At 44.8% G+C, this 17,821-nt stretch overlaps 2 long non-coding RNA genes across 2 annotated transcripts; one reads left to right on the top strand and one right to left on the bottom strand.

Annotated features, from left to right (window-relative positions):
• Positions 1–1,237: 1,237 nt before the first annotated feature.
• On the bottom strand, positions 1,238–9,736 carry LOC129533405 (uncharacterized). Its single transcript, XR_008679619.2, has 3 exons — positions 9,288–9,736; positions 5,799–5,916; positions 1,238–2,104 (listed from the first exon to the last, which is right to left on the bottom strand). It is a non-coding gene; the product is annotated as an uncharacterized lncRNA (long non-coding RNA).
• LOC129533404 (uncharacterized) lies at positions 9,500–16,300 on the top strand. Its single transcript, XR_008679616.2, has 3 exons — positions 9,500–9,615; positions 11,679–11,855; positions 16,203–16,300. It is a non-coding gene; the product is annotated as an uncharacterized lncRNA (long non-coding RNA).
• Positions 16,301–17,821: the final 1,521 nt, after the last annotated feature.

The following is a 17,821-nucleotide window of genomic DNA, read 5'->3' as shown; positions in this document are numbered from 1 at the left end:
ACTGTGGACTTGCTCCAAATTCTTCCTTGCATGAGATCCAAGAACCCTCTCTTGGGGTCTGAGTTCGGACCCCTTTCTGGTAACAGGTGGATCTACCATTCTGGGGTCTGGAGGATGGTAGCCCTCTTCTTACAGCTCCACTAGGCAGTGCCCCAGTGGGGACTTTATATGGAGGCTCTAACCCCACGTCTCCCCACCACACCATCCTAGTTAGAGGTTCTCTGGGTTTTGTATAAATTTTCTGAAATCTAAGCGGAGGTTCCTAAGCCTCACTGTACACCTGCAGGCTTAACACCATGTGGAAGTTGCCAAGGCTTACACTTTGCACCCTCGGAAGCAGCAGCCCAAGTTGTACCTTGGCCACTGTTAGCCATGGCTGGAGCTGGAGTGGCCAAAGTGCAGGGCATCATGTATTGAGGCTGCACAGAGCAGGAGGGCCCTGAGCCTGGTCCATAAGGCCTTTCAGTCTTCCTGGGCCTCCAGGCCTATGATGAGAGAGACTGTCATGGAGGTCTCTGAAATGCTTCTGAGGCTGTTTTTTCATTGTCTTGTCAATTAGCAATTGACTCCTTTTTACTTGGGCAAATTTCTGCAACTTGCTTTTAATACCTCCCCCTGAAAATGGATTTTTCTTATCTACTGCATGGCCAGACTGCAAAGTTTTCAAATGTTGGAGCTCTGCTTCTCTTTCAAATATAAGTTTCAGTTTCAAGTCATTTCTTTACTCAGGCATATGAGCATAGGCTTTTAGAAGCAGTTAGGTCAAATCTTGAATGCTTTGCTGCTTAGAAATTTCTTCCACAAGATACCCTAAATCACCTCTCTCAAGTTCAATGTTCCACTGATTCTTAGAGCAGGAGCACAATGCCGCCAGTCTCTTTGTTGAAGCATATGAGAGTGACCTTTACTCCAGTTCCCAATAAGGTTTTTATCTCCATATGAAACCTACTCAGCCTGGACTTCATTGTCCATATCACTAATCTGCATTTTGGTCACAACTATTTAACAAGTCTCTAGGAAGTTCAAATTTTTCCCTAATCTTCCTGTCTCCTGAGCCTTCCAAACCCTCACAGCCTCAGATGATTACCAGTTCCAAAGCTGCTTCCATATTTTAAGGTATCTTCAAAACAGTGTCCCACTCTGGGTACCAATTTTTGGTACTAGTTCATTCTTGCATTGTTATAAAGAAATGCCTGAGACTGGTTAATTTCCAAAGAAAAGAGGTTTAATTGGCTCATGGTTCCATAGGTTGTACAGGAAGCATGGCAGCATCTGCTCAGCTTCAATTATGGTGGAAGGCGAAGGGGAAACTGGCACATCACATAGCTGGAGCAGGAGGGGTGGGGGTAGGCACTACACACTTTCAAACATGATCTCATGATAACTTGCTATTGCCACAGAAACACCAAGGGGGATGGTGTTAAACCATGAGAAACTGCCCCCATGACCCAATCACCTCCCAAGAGGCCCCATCTCCAACACTGGGGATTATAGTTGAACATGAGATTTGGGTAGAGATAGAGTTCCAAACTGTATGACTCCATGAGCATTAAATATATGCAGAAAAAAGCATTAGACAGATTCAACATCTATTAGTGATGAAAACTATCAACAAATTAGGTATATAAAGAATGTGCAACTACACAATAAAAGCCACATATGACAGAGCCACAGCTAGCATCATCATCAACAGAGAAAGAAGATCCAGAACAAGACAACGATGCCCTCTCGCCACTTCAATTCAGTATAGTACTGGAGGTGTTAGAACAAAGGCAGCAGAAACAAAAGACATCCAAATTGGAAAGAAAAACGTTGAGTTGTCCATTTGCAGATGACATGATTTTTTTTTTCTTGAGACAGTCTCTGTCACCCAGACTGGAATGCAGTGGCATGATCATGGCTTACTGCAGCCCCCACCTCCCTGCCTCAAGTGATCCTCCTGCCTCAACCTCCCGAGTAGCTGGAACTAAAGGCATATGCCACCACACACGGCTTTAAATTTTTTTTTTTTTTAAGACGTTGTCCATGTTGCCCAGTATGATCTCAAACTCCTGAGCTCAAGCTCCATGACATTGATCTGGGCAATGACATTTTGGATTTTACCCTAAAAGCACAGACAACAAAAGCAAAAATAGACAAATGAGATGACAGCAAAGTGAGAAGCTTCTGCACAGCAAAGGATACAGTGAACAGAGTGGAGAGAAAACCTACAGGATGGGAGAAAATATTTGCAAACCACACATCTAACAAGCGGCTACTATCCAAAAAATATACAGAATTCAGACAACTCAATAGCAAGAAACAAAGAAATTAGAGGCTGGGCGTGGTGGCTCAAGCCTGTAATCCCAGCACTTTGGGAGGCCGAGGTGGGTGGATCACGAGGTCGAGAGATCGAGACCATCCTGGCTAACGTGATGAAATCCCATCCTACTAAAACAACAAAAATTAGCTGGGTGTGGTGGTGGGCACATGTAGTCCCAGGTACTTGGGAGGCTGAGGCAGGAGAAATGCTTGAACCCGGGAGGCAGAGTTTGCAGTGAGCCGAGATTGCACCACTGCACTCCAGCCTGGCAACAGAGCAAGACTCCGTCTCAAAAACAAACAAACAAACAAATAAGCAAAAAACAACTGAAAATGGGCAAAGGACTTGAATAGTCATTTCTCAAAAGAAGACATACAAATGACCAACTGGTGTCTGAAAAAAAATGCTCAAAATCACTAATCAGGGAAATGCAAATCAAAACCACAAGATATTTCCTCACATCTTTCAGAATGACTGTTACCAAAAACACAAGAGATAAGTGTTGGTGAGGCTGTGGAGAAAAGGGCACTTTGCACATTTTTGGGAATGTGATTGGTACAGCCATTATGGAATACAGTATGGAGGTTCCTCAGAAAATTAAAAATAGAACTACCATGTGATCCAGCAATTTAATTCTGGGTATATATCCAAAAGAAATGAAATCGGTACTTCTGCACTCCCATGTTCATTTCACCATTATTCACTATAGCCAAGATATGGAATCTTGGCTAAGTGCCTAAGTGCCCATCAACGGATGAATGGATTAAAAATGTGGTAAATATACACAGTGGAGTACTATTCAGCCATAAAATGAGGGAAATCCTGTCATTTGTGACAACATGGATGAACCTGTGAGCCGTTATGCTAAGTGAAATAAGCCAGATGCACAAAGACAAATACCACATATTCTCACTTATATGTGGAAGCTAAAATGATAGAACTTAAAGAAACAGAGAGTAGAATTATGGTGACCAGAGGCTGGGGTGGCTGAGATTGGGGAGGGCAGCATATACATTAATCAAAAGATATAAAATTTCAGTTGGATAGAAGGAATAAATTTAGTAGATCTAACCTACTACACGGTGAATTACACTTAATCACTTATACTCTTAAGAAATGCTTAGAGAGTAGGTGTTAAGTGTTTCAATCACAAAAATGATCAAAGTGAGTGATAATACATATGTTAATTAGCTAGATGTAGTCATTCCACAATGTATATATGCTTCAAAACATCATGTTCTACACGGTAAATACATACAACTTAAATCTTTTTTAGCATTAAAAAGAAAGGAATATTTCCTTATTTTTCTTCCCAGCCTACTGAAAGATGGGATGGGTAACAATCTGAGTTGTTAAAAAAAGCTCCATTATATAAATAGGACACCAAATGTTTGCCTTGCCTTTCCTCTCAGCCTTGGGCCATAGGAAGCCAGTTAGTAACAGTCTATCCGGAGTTCCTGATGTAGGGAGATTAAAATATTTCATAATCTTTCAAGTTTCATCAGAATTCATTTTCTAAATGTTAGTTTAGGTTAAAATTCTTCCATAAAGATTAAAGACCCTAAAGAAATCAAGCCCCATGCTTTTATTTTACACAATGTAGCATTTTGATGAAATTTCCTGTACAATAAATGTCATGGTATATGGGTAGGTGATTGGATGGTTTCAATTATCACTATTAACTGTTATTCACCAAGTCCTACTAATATTTCCTTTATGTTTAATGCATTTAAAGAAAAATAACTTTGTTCTGAGCAGAAGACAGTTAGCTTTGCTTCACTACTTAAAATTAAGCTGCATCATTTTTACCTATGTAGATTTTGTACACTGTGTTCAGACATAGGACCATATAAAATTATATTTGAGCCATTATATAAAGTAAGACATTATTGTTCATCTAATAGAAATCTCTAATAGAAAATAACAGAAACATATTGTTGGATTATACATATATCCTAGAAAATGCCTATACCACTATATTCTGAATGAGCTAAAATAATAAAGATTCATAACTCTATATAATGTCCAGATAGTCTTGTTTTGACTTCCTAATTTATTTGCTTTCATATTCCTTGATTTTATTGCTCTTTGCATATACCCTGGAATAAGTACAGTATATTTCATTTTGATTTTTAAAGAGAAGCTTATACTTTTTGTGCTATAAAATCCAGTAACGTCCCAGTTTCCAAGCTATGACATTTTTATGAGTAATTTTTGATATTTAATCAGATTTGACATTTGAGAGTTTAATTTTATGAGCATGGAAGTGACAGAAATCATATTATTTCTGATAGTAAATTCTTATAGACATTCCTTCAATGTTATTTATTAAATCTAAAAAGCACTTATTTAAAAATCTGAGACTAGGTGCAAGAATAGCTAAAATCTCTTATACAGTTATTAATATTTTATTAGAAAATGGTATGTTTGAAATAATACTATAATACATTATTTCATTTTATACATTAAAATTTAACTGTGTTTATTTGTCTTTTTTCTGCTATAGAACTTAACTCCAAGAAAAAGTATTTGTTTTCTTTTTTAAGTTCTGGAACTGCTTTAATTGGACCTTTAATGTTAAATATCCGTTTCAGTGAACAGATTCCATAGTACTGGACATAATATAAATTTTTAAAAACTTAGTTTTTGGCCGGGTGTGGTGGCTCATGCCTGTAATCGAGCACTTTGGGAGGCCAAGGCGGGAGGATCATGAGGTCAGGAGATCGAGACCATCCTGGCTAACACGGTGAAACCCCGTCTCTAGTAAAAGCACAAAAAATGAGCTGGGCGTGGTGGCGGGCGCCTGTAGTCCCAGCTACTCGGGAGGCTGAGGCAGGAGAATGGCGTGAACCCAGGAGGTGGAGGTTGCAGTGAGCCAAGATTGTGCCACTGCACTCCAGCCTGGGCGACAGAGCGAGACTCCATCTCAAAAAAACAAAACAAAACAGAACAAAACAAAAAACTTACTTTTTAAAAATTTAACTTGTAAGTTCAGGGGCACATGTGCAGGTTTGTTATATAGGTAAACTGTGTCACGGGGGTTTGTTGTACAGATCATGTCATCACCCAGGGATTAAGCCTAGTACCCGTTAGTTATTTTTCCTGATCCTCTTCCTCCTCTCACCCTCCACCCTCTGATAAATTATTCCAATTTTATAAAGGATAAAATTTACCTGGTTTGAAAGTTTTGTGTTCAAGAGTTGTTTAGGACTTGTGTGCCTAACACAATAGTTACTTGTAGTGGGATTTTTAAGGAATCAGAGAGATTGATGAGGTTCAGGAGGATATTTATTAATTATTTAGGTGCACTGGCTCAGTCAGATTAATATTCAAAGGACTGGGATTGTAGATTTGAGCCATCGTGCCCGGCCCTAAACTTTTTAATCATGTAAGTTCTATGCTCTGTACAGTTCCTCCTGTTTGCACTTAATTTTACCTGCTTAGCCAAATGCCCAGTAGTCATTTTATTCTTTGGATGTCTTGGGTAATCTCTCACCTTCTTCCAATTCTTTTTTGTTCATTAACTTTTTTCCACAGGGTCTTTAAATATATATGTGGCTCTGCACTTAATCCTTCAGCTCCTCAGTCAACAAACTGTTCTTCAGTTCTTTTCCCTGTGACAAAATACATGCATTTCATATTTACAATCTGGCAAGTATAATTTCCTTTATACATTAGCCTATTTACAATTGATATTGTATAATCAAACTCCATTTAACACCATCTGATATTGAATTGCAGTAGTTTAAATGGGCAAACTTATTTGATCATATTAAATTTGAGTGCATATTTATTTTATGAAATTTGAACACTCCTTAAAATAGAGAATAATATCACATTTTAATTTGAAAACATCAATAGTTACTGAAAGCATTTTAACTATGAAAATATGTGTGTAACCGTTGCAAAGGCATGGAATCAATCTAAATGCCCATCGACGGTAGACTGGATAAATAAAACGTGGCACATATACACCATGAAATACCATGCAGCCATAAAAAAGAACTAGATCATGTTCTCTGCAGGAACATGGATGGAGCTGGAGGTCATTATCCTTAGCAAACTAACATAGGAACAGAAAACCAAATACTGCATGTTCTCATTTACAAGTGGGAACTAAATGATGAGAATATATGAACACATAGAGGGGAACGACACACACTGGGGCCTATCAGAGAGTGGAGGGTGGGAGGAGGGAGAGGAGCAGGAAAAATAACTGTTGGGTACTAGGCTTAGTATCTGGGTGACAAAATAATCTGTACAACAAACCCCTGTGACATGATTTCACCTGTGTAACAAACCTGCACATGTGCCCCTGAACTTAAGATGAAAGTTAAAATAAATAAATAGGCCGGGCGCAGTGGCTCACATCTGTAATCCCAGCACTTTGGGAGGCCAAGGTGGATGGATCACGAGGTCAGGAGATCGAGACCATCCTGGCTAACACGGTGAAACCCCGTCTCTACTAAACATACAAAAAATTAGCCAGGCGTGGTGGCACACGCCTGTAGTCCCAGCTACTCGGGAGGCTGAGGCAGGAGAATGGCGTGAACCTAGGAGGTGGAGCTTGCAGTGAGCCAAGATTGTGCCACTGCACTCCACCCTGGGCGACAGAGTGAGACTCCGTCTCAAAAAATAAATAAATAAATAAATAAATAAAATTAAATAAAAAATAAATAAATAAAAGAAAGTCTGAATAAACTAAAACGTGTATAAACAGCCTCCCAAAGTGCTGGGATTCCAGGCATGAGCCACCATGCCCGGCCAGCTAGCATAATATTTTTACATAATTTTTTGCTGGTAGAATTTTCACATGGCATTATGACAGTAGCACTTTCCTTGTGTAGGTATTTAAGATTGTGTGCTGAAAAATTAATAGCATAAACATACTTTAAATTAGATAGAGATGACTAAGGGGTGTCAAGAAAGGGAGGCAGAGCCCGGGGTGCAGGCCCTCTTCTCCTTGGGGACAAAGAGAAGTCAGGGCCAGGCCTCCTGGGCAGTTGCAGGCTGGCACGTCTGCCTTGCACCCCACCTGGCCCCAAATTCCCCTTGTGGGACCTCAGGAGGGGCCCCGTTTCTACTCTGCTGGATGAGGAGTTCTTTCCTGCTGCCTGATGTTCTGGATCCTGAGCCCACACCCAGGCCCTGGCAGGGCTGAGTCTCCTCTCCCTGCAGCCTCCAAGGCCAGCAGGCCCCAGGCTTCAACTCTGTCCTCTACTGGACGACCCTCTGGTCAGGTTCCTGGACGTGCACGTGGGAAAAGATATACACCCATGGGCATGTGTGTCCACATATGTGGAGACAGGTGTGTGCATGTGTGCAAGCGTGCAGGGTGCACCCATGTAAGATCCCCTACAGACGTTTTTCTCAGGAGAAGGCTGTATCCCCCCATGGTGTCAGGTCTCCACTCAAGCTCCCCAAGGGTGGGGTGGAGAGACAGGGGAGAAGTGGTTCGGATTCTGGGAACTGCCATCTCAGATGGGCCTCGAGGCCGTCACAGAGCTGAGCTAGACATTCAGCTTGTGCACGTCAGCCAAGGTCTGGCCAGAGTGGTCCCTGGGAAGTGTGGGGAGGGGGCTATTCAGACTCACCCGCTTACCTCTTCATTCTCCTGGAAGACAGTCACAGGAGCTTGTTTGCCACCAAAAGTTCCACGCACCCCTCGCCCCCAGCCTCTCCCTCCTTATCAGTTCCCTTCCCTGGGTATAGGCGTGAGGGTGCAGCCTGGGTATCTGCTAGCCACAGAGATGGGACCCGTCTGCACCCTGGGGAGCTCCCTGTGGCCAACTGCAGGTTTGTCAGCCCCTGACGAGGGTGGGTGGCAGGCAGCACCTGGTCCCTTGGTCCAGGTTAGCCCTCCTGGGCTGGCTGCCCCTGCTCCCAGGCTCCCCCCACCACCTCCCCCTCAGCAGGCCGGCTCTGGACATATTGGTTGGCTGAGTCTGAGCCAGACCCTGTCTTGGCAGCTCTCCATCCTGCCTGCGAGGGCGACTTCACTTTGACTTCAAATCTGCAGAGTGATGTGCAGATTGCAGATTCAGCCCTGAGCCCCACCAGGTTCCAGGTTCCTGGTTTCTGGACGTGCACGTGGGACGCAGCAAGGACAGGAGCAGCTGGCCCGGGGGCACCCCAGGCTCAGGTTCCCAGGCCCTCCCACCCCAAGGCCGCATGGGCTTCCCTTCCTCCATCCCTCTGTGCCTAGATGCAGGCCGGACCTCAAGAGGCAGCTAGGGGATGGGGAGAGAACAGAGGACTTTCCCCACAAAGGCCCAAAACCCACTTCCAACCTCAGCCCACAACCCCCCAGCGCAGGCCCCCGGCTTCTCCTTGTGAGGTGAATATGTTCATGGCCATCATTTATTTGGGGGAAACTAGGGTCTTTGGGGCTCCAGTTCCTCTCTGCTGCCCGCTCTCCTCTGCTGCCCGCTCTCCTCTGCTGCCCGCTCTCCTCTGCTGCCCGCTCTCCTCTGCTGCCCGCTCTCCTCTGCTGCCCGCTCTCCTCTGCTGCCCGCTCTCCTCTGCTGCCCGCTCTCCTCTGCTGCCCGCTCTCCTCTGCTGCCCGCTCTCCTCTGCTGCCCGCTCTCCTCTGCTGCCCGCTCTCCTCTGCCGCCCGTCCCACATCCTAAGAGTGCGCCTGTGTAGAGGGGGGGAAGGGCGCCCACCCTTACAGCTCCCCCCGTGAGGCTGAAAGGTGCCCAATTCTCCCACAGACCCGATGTACACAGCTTCCTTGAATAAACAGAGAAATCGATCCTGTTACTCTTAAAGAAAGTTACATTTGTTTCATCTGAGGTCCCAGAAACTTACCAGCCCAGGACCTGGCAGTGAGAAGCCAGCCCCTCAGCCCCTGTGATTGTCTAAGCCACCACCTGCTGCCGGGTGACCAATTCCTCTTCCTCGCCCCTCCCCAATTCCTGTTTTTCCACACATGGTTACATTTCTTCCTGGCTAGCCCTGCAGGACCCCCAGCCTATCCACTAACCTGGATGTTGAGAAAGGGCTCTCTTGGCCCCCTTCCCTGCCCAGCTCTTTCCGTCCTCCTGCCTCTGCCCGGTCCCCACCCCTTCCGCAGAGACCCAGCTCCACAGGGCCTGGGCCTCTGAAAAATCGCGGGGGTGGGGGGTGGTGCGCTCTACCAGGGGAACCTGGGGAGGCGGGGCGGTTCTCCAAGTCCCCTTGGTCGCACCCCCAGCCATTCCCGATCTTGCATACCCGCGAGGCTTCCCTGCCCTCTCTGTGCAGCCAAAAGAGGTAAATGCACGACTTGCAAGCTGGCGCACCAGGTGAAAAGAGCGGCTGCGCCTGCAGAGGTACGGGGACCCAGGCTACTGGTGGCCTTTCCAGCATGAGGTTTCGATCCTACCCGCGTCCTGCACCCTACTCCTGCTGGCACCCCGCTCCTACCAACGCCCTGCCCTGCCCGGTCCTAACCGCGCCCCGCCCCACCGGCACCCTGCTCCTACCGCTCTGCTCTACCCACACCCGGCCCTGCCAGCACCACATCTTACCCGCCCCCGCCCCACAATCACCCTGCCCCTACCGCACTCCGTCGCATCCTCCCACGCGCCTCCAGGACCCCGATCCTACCCGCACCCCGCACCTACACGCTTCTCCCCACCAGTACCCCGCCGTGCCGTGCCCCGTCAGCATCCTGCTCCATCCGGACCCCGCTTCTACCTGGGCCCTGCGTCATCAGCACTCAGTTCCTACCCACACTCTCCTCCTTCCTGGGCCTGGCCCAGCTGTCATCCTGCTCCTACCCACACCCCGCTCCTACCTGCGTCCAGCCCCGGAGCACCTAGCTCCTACATGGACCTTTCTCCTACCTGCTGCCCTGCCCGGCAGCACCACATCCTACAGGCGCCCCAATCCGCCAGCACCCAACTGCTACCAGTCCTACAGCACCCCATCCTACACATGCTCGCCCCGCCAGAACCCCAGTCTTACCCGCACTCCACTCCTACCCATGCCGTGCCCCGCCAGCACCCTGCTTCTACCTGCGTTCTGCTCCTTCCAGTGCCGTGCCCTGCCAGCACCCCATCCTACACATGCCTAGCCCAGCAATCACCCTACTCCTACTTGAACCCGGCTCCTACTCGCACCCCACTGCTACACATGCCCCACCACTCCAGCGCCAGCCCCTACCTGAACCCTGCTCCTACCCACACCCTGCCCTACCAGTACCCCATACCACCCATGCCCCACCCCACCAGCACCCCAATATTACCCACACCTAGCTCCTACCTGCAACCTGCTCCTATCTGTGCCCCACCCCACCAGCACCCGACTCCTAGGAGCACCCTGCTCTGACTCGCCCCCCACACCTACCCCCACCCCTGCCCCACCAGCACCCCACTCCTACTGGAGCCCATCTGCACTGCACCCTGGTCCTGCCTGCACCATGATCCTACCCCTGCCCAGCTCCTGCCCGCTTGATGTCTTCAGACTATTAACGTTTAGACAACCACACAATCCATTAGATCCATTCAAAATGTTTATTGATAAACTAAGTAATTTATGACGTGAAAGTCACACACAACATGTTGCAGGAAACTGAGGACTGGAGAGACTGGTATGAGAGTACAGGAGGATTGTTTATTTTAGGTACACATTGGCTCAGTGGATTCGCATCCAAAAAGCTGAGCATTAAACAAAGACAGAGCGGGGTTTTTGTAAGTGGACTTACAATAAATAAAACAAAAGCAGCTAATCATATGACAGGTCACATAATCTAGAGCATAGCACAACTTGTGGCCTTGCATAGCCAGTGGCCTTGTAGCTGCATTGAAAGAAAAACAGGAACTAGCTAAATACGGACATTTGTAAAACATAATCATGCTTAAGAAGGCTGGGGAAAGAGTAACAGTAAAATAAATTGTCTTTTTCTTTTTTTTCCTTCATCCTTGCTCTGGAAGAGGGGGTGTCTGGAGCCCATTCCTTTGGCCTTGGCTTCTCAAACAGCCTTATCTAATAACTGTCCTTGAAGTGAGCTGCTAAGCAGAGGAAAACTTGTTCTTTTCTTTTTAACCCTTGCCTTGCCTGTTACTTTTCTTGGAGTGAATAATTGCATATTTATTTTTAAATTTCTGCCTCACACAAACAAAATATGCTGGAATTTAATTTAAAATTAAAGAAAGAGATCTAGGAAATAAGTCACCAAATTCTCAAAAATACATTTATTAGAGTAACATGTAATTTTTAAAAGTAGTTTTAGACAAAACGTAGTTTTAGACAAATCAAGACAATTTTATTTATGGCACATGAAATTCCGTAGTCTTGTGCATAACACTTTACAATGAGAACTTTTGTTAACCAGGACACATTATTTTCTATGTTCATTTTTTTGACACATAGATTTATATTTCCCTCCTAGACTTTCTTGCAAAAATGCCTGTTTGGGATTCCTCAGAGTACAGACAAAAAGGAAGGCTTGATCAGCATGTGGTGGATCTGAAGATTCAAAGAGGTGCCACAGCTCAAAAGTAGACATTTTGGTAAATGTGAAGAAGTGAGATTCAATGAAGATAAGAAATGAAAGGTGTTACCAAAAGTGAGTATGTGCAGCTATGCTTGTCACACAAAGTAGGCTTTAAGTCAAAAAAGCACAAAATAGAAAATAAAGGTCATTATAAAACGATAAAGAGATCAATTCAGCAAGAAGGTAGGACAGTTGTCAATGTAAACACACCTGACACAGGAGCCCCAGTTATTAAAGTAAGAGTTATTCGAGCAACAGACAGAGACAGACAATAATAGCTGGGGACTCCAACCCCCACTTTCAGCAACAGACACACCCTCTAGGCAGAAAAGTAACAAAGACCAGACTGACTCCAAGAGAAGTCAAAGGGACCTCACAGGTAATTACAGAACATTTCACCCACCAACTGCAGAACGTGCATTCTTCTCATCAGCTCACAGAACATTCTCCAGGATAGACCACATTTTAGGCCACAAAACAAATCTCAAAAAAGCATTTAAAAAATGAAAATCATAGCAAGTATCTTCTCAGACCAAAGAGAAACGTTGGAAACTCTCCAGGTACATGGTATATAAATAATGGTAATGGTCAGTGAAAAAATCAAAAGGACAAAAACATTTCTTGGAAAAAAAAGGAAACAAGAGAGAAAAAATGCATATAGTAGGTGTTTTTGAAGTAAAAAATGCAGAACAATAAAATTCAAAGATACAATGAAAGAAACATTTTCTGAACTAAAAATTGATTTGAATATGTTTTCTTTCATTGGTAACACAATGACTGGCAGGGAAAGGTGACGTCCCTGATTAGATAACTTTTTTTTTTGAGACGGAGTCTTACTCTGCCACCCAAGCAATTCTCCTACCTCAGCCTCCCGAGTAGCTGGGATTACAGTCATGCGCCACCACGCCCAGCTAATTTGCTGTATTTTTAGTAGAGATGGGGTTTCACCATGTTGGCCAGGCTGGTCTCAAACTCCTGACCTCAGGTGATCCACCCACCTCGGACTCCCAAAGTGCTGGGATTATAGGTCTGAGCCACCACACCCAGCCAATTAGATAAGCTTTTAAAGCCGCAGCGGAAGGGGCAGCAATGTCTGTAACCAGTGGCCAGTATTAAACTCCTGGGTTGTTTTGGGAGGAGTCACTACAACTACAGCCCAACTACATTTATTATGCCAGATAACACAGTGCTGGGGGGACATACTGGAGTTGACAAGATCCCCTGGGGGCACAAGTGGCAATGGCTGTGCACCAGTGGCTGGACATTCCTGAAAAATGAAATAAACATAAACTGTGGTCACCCAAGAAGATGTAGAATTAATGTACCAAAAAGCATTGATGAACATGGTCCAGGTCAACAGGAAAGCTGCAGGAATCATGTACACATTCAATGCCCACGCAGCCATTGTTATCACTGGTTTCAGGGTTTGGGAACAGGTACAGAATATGACCAGGCAGCAGAGGTGCTCTCTTTTTAAAAGTGCTTTCATGGGCAGGCATGCTGGCTCATGCCTGTAATCCCAGCACTATGGGAGGCCGAGGCAGGCAGATCACCGGAGGCTGTGAGTTCGAGACCAGCCTGACCAACATGGAGAAACTCTGTCTCTACTAAAAATACAGAAAATTAGCCAGGCGTGGTGGCACATGCCTGTAATCCCAGCTACTCGGGAGGCTGAAGTAGGAGAATCGCTTGAACCCGGGAGGCGGAGGTTGCGGTGAGCAGAGATGGTGCCATTGCACTCCAGCCTGGGCAACAAGAGCGAAACTCAGTCTCAAAATAAAAAATAAAATAAAAGTGCTTTCACATATGACAGGCATTACCAATAGTAGTGTCAAATAGCAGTTGGTGTCTTTTCATTTTATGTATGTTTATCATATAAGTCTGATCTTTTTTTAGTGTCTTGAATGGTTTTCTGGAAAGACAGTATTGGCAAGTGGCACAGGATGGTATCCCAGTTGTAAGAGGGTTGCATGATTCCTTTGTCTTTGATTTGAAAAGCCTGGTCTTGGACTGGGCTCGGTGGCTCAAGCCTATAATCCCAGCACTTTGGGGGCCCCAGGTGGGTGGATCACGAGGTCAAGAGATCGAGACCATCCTGGCCAACATGGTGAAACCCCGTCTCTACTAAAAATACAAAAAAATTAGCCGGGTATGGTGGCGGGCGCCTGTAGTCCCAGTGACTCGGGAGGCTGGGGCAGGAGAATCACTTGAACCCGGGGGGCAGAGGTTGCAGTGAGCCGAGATTGCGCCACTGCACCCCAGCCTGGTGAGAGAGTGAGACTCCATCCCAAAAAAAAAAAAAGAAAAGAAAAGCCTAGTTTTGGCACTCAAGAGCATCTCACACCCAGGACATTTTCTAGTACTGCATTCTGTTCAATACAGTAAGTGCTTCACTGCATAAAAAACACTGTGAAGACCAAAAGAAATCTTATCTTTTTGTAGCCTTCCTGATATTTACAGTAATACTATTAACTGTTTATTGACAGGAAAAACGAGATATTTGCAATATGATGTAATTAGGATTTTTTTTTTTTTTTTTTCGAGATGAAGTCTCACTCTGTTGCCAGGGCTGGAGTGCAATGGTGCGATCTCGGCTCACTGCAACCTCCACCTTCCAGGTTCAAGCGATTCTCCTGCCTCAGCCTCCCGAATAGCTGGGATTACAGGCGCCCGCCACTACACCCAGCTAATTTTTTGTATTTTTAGAAGGGATGGGGTTTCACCATGTTTGCCAGGCTAGTCTCAAACTCCTGACCTCGTGATTCACCCGCCTCGGCCTCCCAAAGTGCTGGGATTACAGGCGTCAGCCACTGCGCCCGGCCGGTTTTTTTGTTTTTTGTTTTTTTTTTGACCAAGTTTTGCTCTTGTTGCTCGGGCCAGAGTGCGGTGGCACAATCTCATCTCACTGCCACCTCTGCCTCCCGGGTTCAAGCGATTCTCCTGCCTCAGCCTCGCTAAGGAGCTGGGACTACAGGCACCTGCCACCATGCCCGGCTAATTTTTATAGTGACAGGTTTTCGCCGTGTTCGGCAGGCTGGTCTCCAACTCCTGACCTCAGTTGATCTGCCTATCTTGGCCTCCCAAAGTGCTGGAATTACAGGCATGAGCCACCGCGCCCAGCTGAAATTAGATGTTTTTTAGTGTAACAAGGAATTGCCTTCCAAAATGAAGTTCATGTATTATGCTCATTTGCAATATATAATTAACTGTGCAAAATGATTTTTAAATATAGTCAATAACAAAGATTGTTCTGTATATGGTAGTGTTTAATACCTTTTTTTTTTTCCCTGAGACAGAGTCTCACCTGTAGCCCAGGCTGGAGTGCAATAGCATGATCTCGGCTCACTGCAACCTCCTCCTCCTGGGTTCGAGAAATTATTCTGCCTCAGCCTCCCAGGTAGCTGGGACTACAGGCATGTGTCACCACACCCAGCTAATTTTTTATTTTTAGTAGAGACGGAGTTTCACCATGTTGGCCAGGCTGGTCTTGAACTCCTGACCTCAGGTGATTCTCCTATCTTGGCCTCCCAAAGTGCTGGAATTACAGGAATGAGCCACTGCATCCGGCCAATACATTTTTTAAAATCTTGTATATTGATTTCAGGCCTGTTTTCTTAACAGTAGCAGCTATTTCGCCTAATTCTGAGCAGTGTTTTGTTCTCTGGGCCAGTAGGATTTTATGCATGCTTTTTGTGATCCGTGTTCAAAATCTGGATTGCCAACATTGCAGCTCCAATGTAAGCTTGTTATTCAAATAAATATTTAATTTTTAAACTTGCTCCTGTATGGCTGGGTGCAATGGCTCATGCCTGTAATCCCAGCATTTTGGGAGGCTGAGGTGGGTGGATCACCTGAGGTCAGGAGTTCGAGACCAGCCTGGTCAACATGGTGAAACCTTGTCTCTATAGGTTCAAGCGATTCTCCTGCCTCAACCTCCCATGTAGCTGGGATTACAGGTGCCAGCCACCACACCTGGCTAACTTTTTGTATTTTCAGTAAAGACAGGGTTTCACCATGTTGGCCAGGCAAACTCTTGACCTCAGGTGATCCACCCTCCTCGGCCTCCCAAAGTGCTGAAATTACAGGTGTGAGCCACTGCTCCCAGCTGGGATACACATATTTAAAGTTGTTACCAAACTTCAAGGATCAAAGAAAGATTCCTAAGGAGGGTACATCCGAGAAAAGAAAAAGTTCTGTTCAAATAAATATTTTTCTGAGAGTTTTCCATAGCAATGTTTAATGCTAGAAAAAATGGAATAATATGACACATATGTGTGTATACTGTACATATAACTAAGGACATATACAATGGTCTGAAATTACAATGCACAAAGCCAATAGCATTAGTTACTTCTGAAAACTGTACTGGAATTGAAAAGAAGACATTGGTCTCGTGTAGAATTTTAATTTTTTAAACAGAGTATGAAACAATGTTAATAATCACCACCGCAACAATAAGAACAATGCTGAAGCAACCTCTTCCAAGTTATCAGGACAAGACCATGTGATCCAAACAGGTATGTTCAAGTTGTTTTTTAAGTAGAAGGAAGCAAACCTCATTTTCAAATATACAAGGATAGACCCATCTCATGAAATAATTTTGATAAGCAAGAAATGACTGGAGAAGCCATGACTTTTAAAAAATTGATAGTAAGCAACCAATCCATTATAAAATTGTTAGATGATTATAAAAATGGTTATAGAATTACATGCTGTAATTCCTCAAGGAGGAATATGGTGGGTGAGTTCTCATATATGTAACATTGATAAATGTGAATGATGTCTTACAATTTAAATTATGCCAAAAGAAGTAATGTGTTTTTGATGGTGTTATCAGATTAGATTCTTCCAGAAAGGTTGAAGGATCTTTTGGAAAGATTCGAACATTAAACAAACCAGAGAATAAGGTAATAGATAGCCATTGTAGGTTCCTGGATGGTATGGCAGATTATATTACTCTCAAGAAGCATTTGTTCCCTCCCCAACCCCAACGCCGCCTGCATGTACTACCCCATTTCATTAATGTTGGACTTGACCAGGTGACTTTCTTTGCTCAATGTAGCATTAGCAGACTTGGTTCTGCCATTACTGTTACAAGAATAACGGAAAGCTGACCATTCTTCTTCTTTAGTTCCAAAAGTAAAAATAAAATGACTGTTAAGAGACAGAATACAAGCCACAGACTAGGAGAAAATATTTGCAAAACACATGTCTGATAAAGGGCTTATATCTAAACTAGACAGAAAATTCTTAACAATTAAAAAACAATTTAAAAGTGAGAAAAAGATCTGAAGAGACATCTGAACAAAGAAAATACACAAGAGACAAATCAGCAAATAAAAAGATTCTCAGCCAGTTGCGGTGGCTCGTACCTTTAATCCCAGAACTTTGGGAGGCCAAGGTGGGCAGATCACCTGAGGTCAGGAGTTTGAGACCAGCCTGGCCAACATGGTGAAACCCTGTCTCCACTAAAAATATAAAAATTTGCTGGGAGTGGTGGCATGCGCCTGTAATTGCAGCTACTTGGGAGGCTGAGGCAGGAGAACTGCTTGAACCCAGGAGGCGGAGGTTGCAGTGAGCAGTGATCACACCATTGCACTCCAGCCCAGGCAACAGAGTGAGACTCCACCTCAAAAGAAAAAATAATGCAATTTTACAGTAAATACGAAATCTCATTTCTGAGGGCCCCCCCCCCCCACCTCCAGTTAGGTGATCCATTTGGTATGGTTGGGAGATGTGACACTCAAGGCTGGTATACCACGTGGTTACTGATTGAGAAATGTACATCACTGGGAAGAATGGATGGACTGCATATTCTCTCTATGCAGCTACCAGTACACCTCTCTCTAAGCTGGCTTTTGAAAAATATGGCTGTGAGTTTCAGGTGATAACACTACCCCCTCTCCAGCAGCTCCTGTGTCGTGGTGCATGTATCAGGTGGTCTTTGTAGCCAGTGAAGATAGAATCCGGATTGGAATATATGTTAAACAAAGGCTGAATCAGGACATGTGCCAAGCTGAAAGACTTTTCCAGTTCTG

This window comes from Gorilla gorilla, chromosome 4, assembly GCF_029281585.2.
Source record: "Gorilla gorilla gorilla isolate KB3781 chromosome 4, NHGRI_mGorGor1-v2.1_pri, whole genome shotgun sequence".
NCBI lineage: Eukaryota > Metazoa > Chordata > Mammalia > Primates > Hominidae > Gorilla > Gorilla gorilla.
The sequence above is the reverse complement of the archived record's forward strand: the minus strand, read 5'-3'. Positions and strand labels throughout refer to the sequence as shown.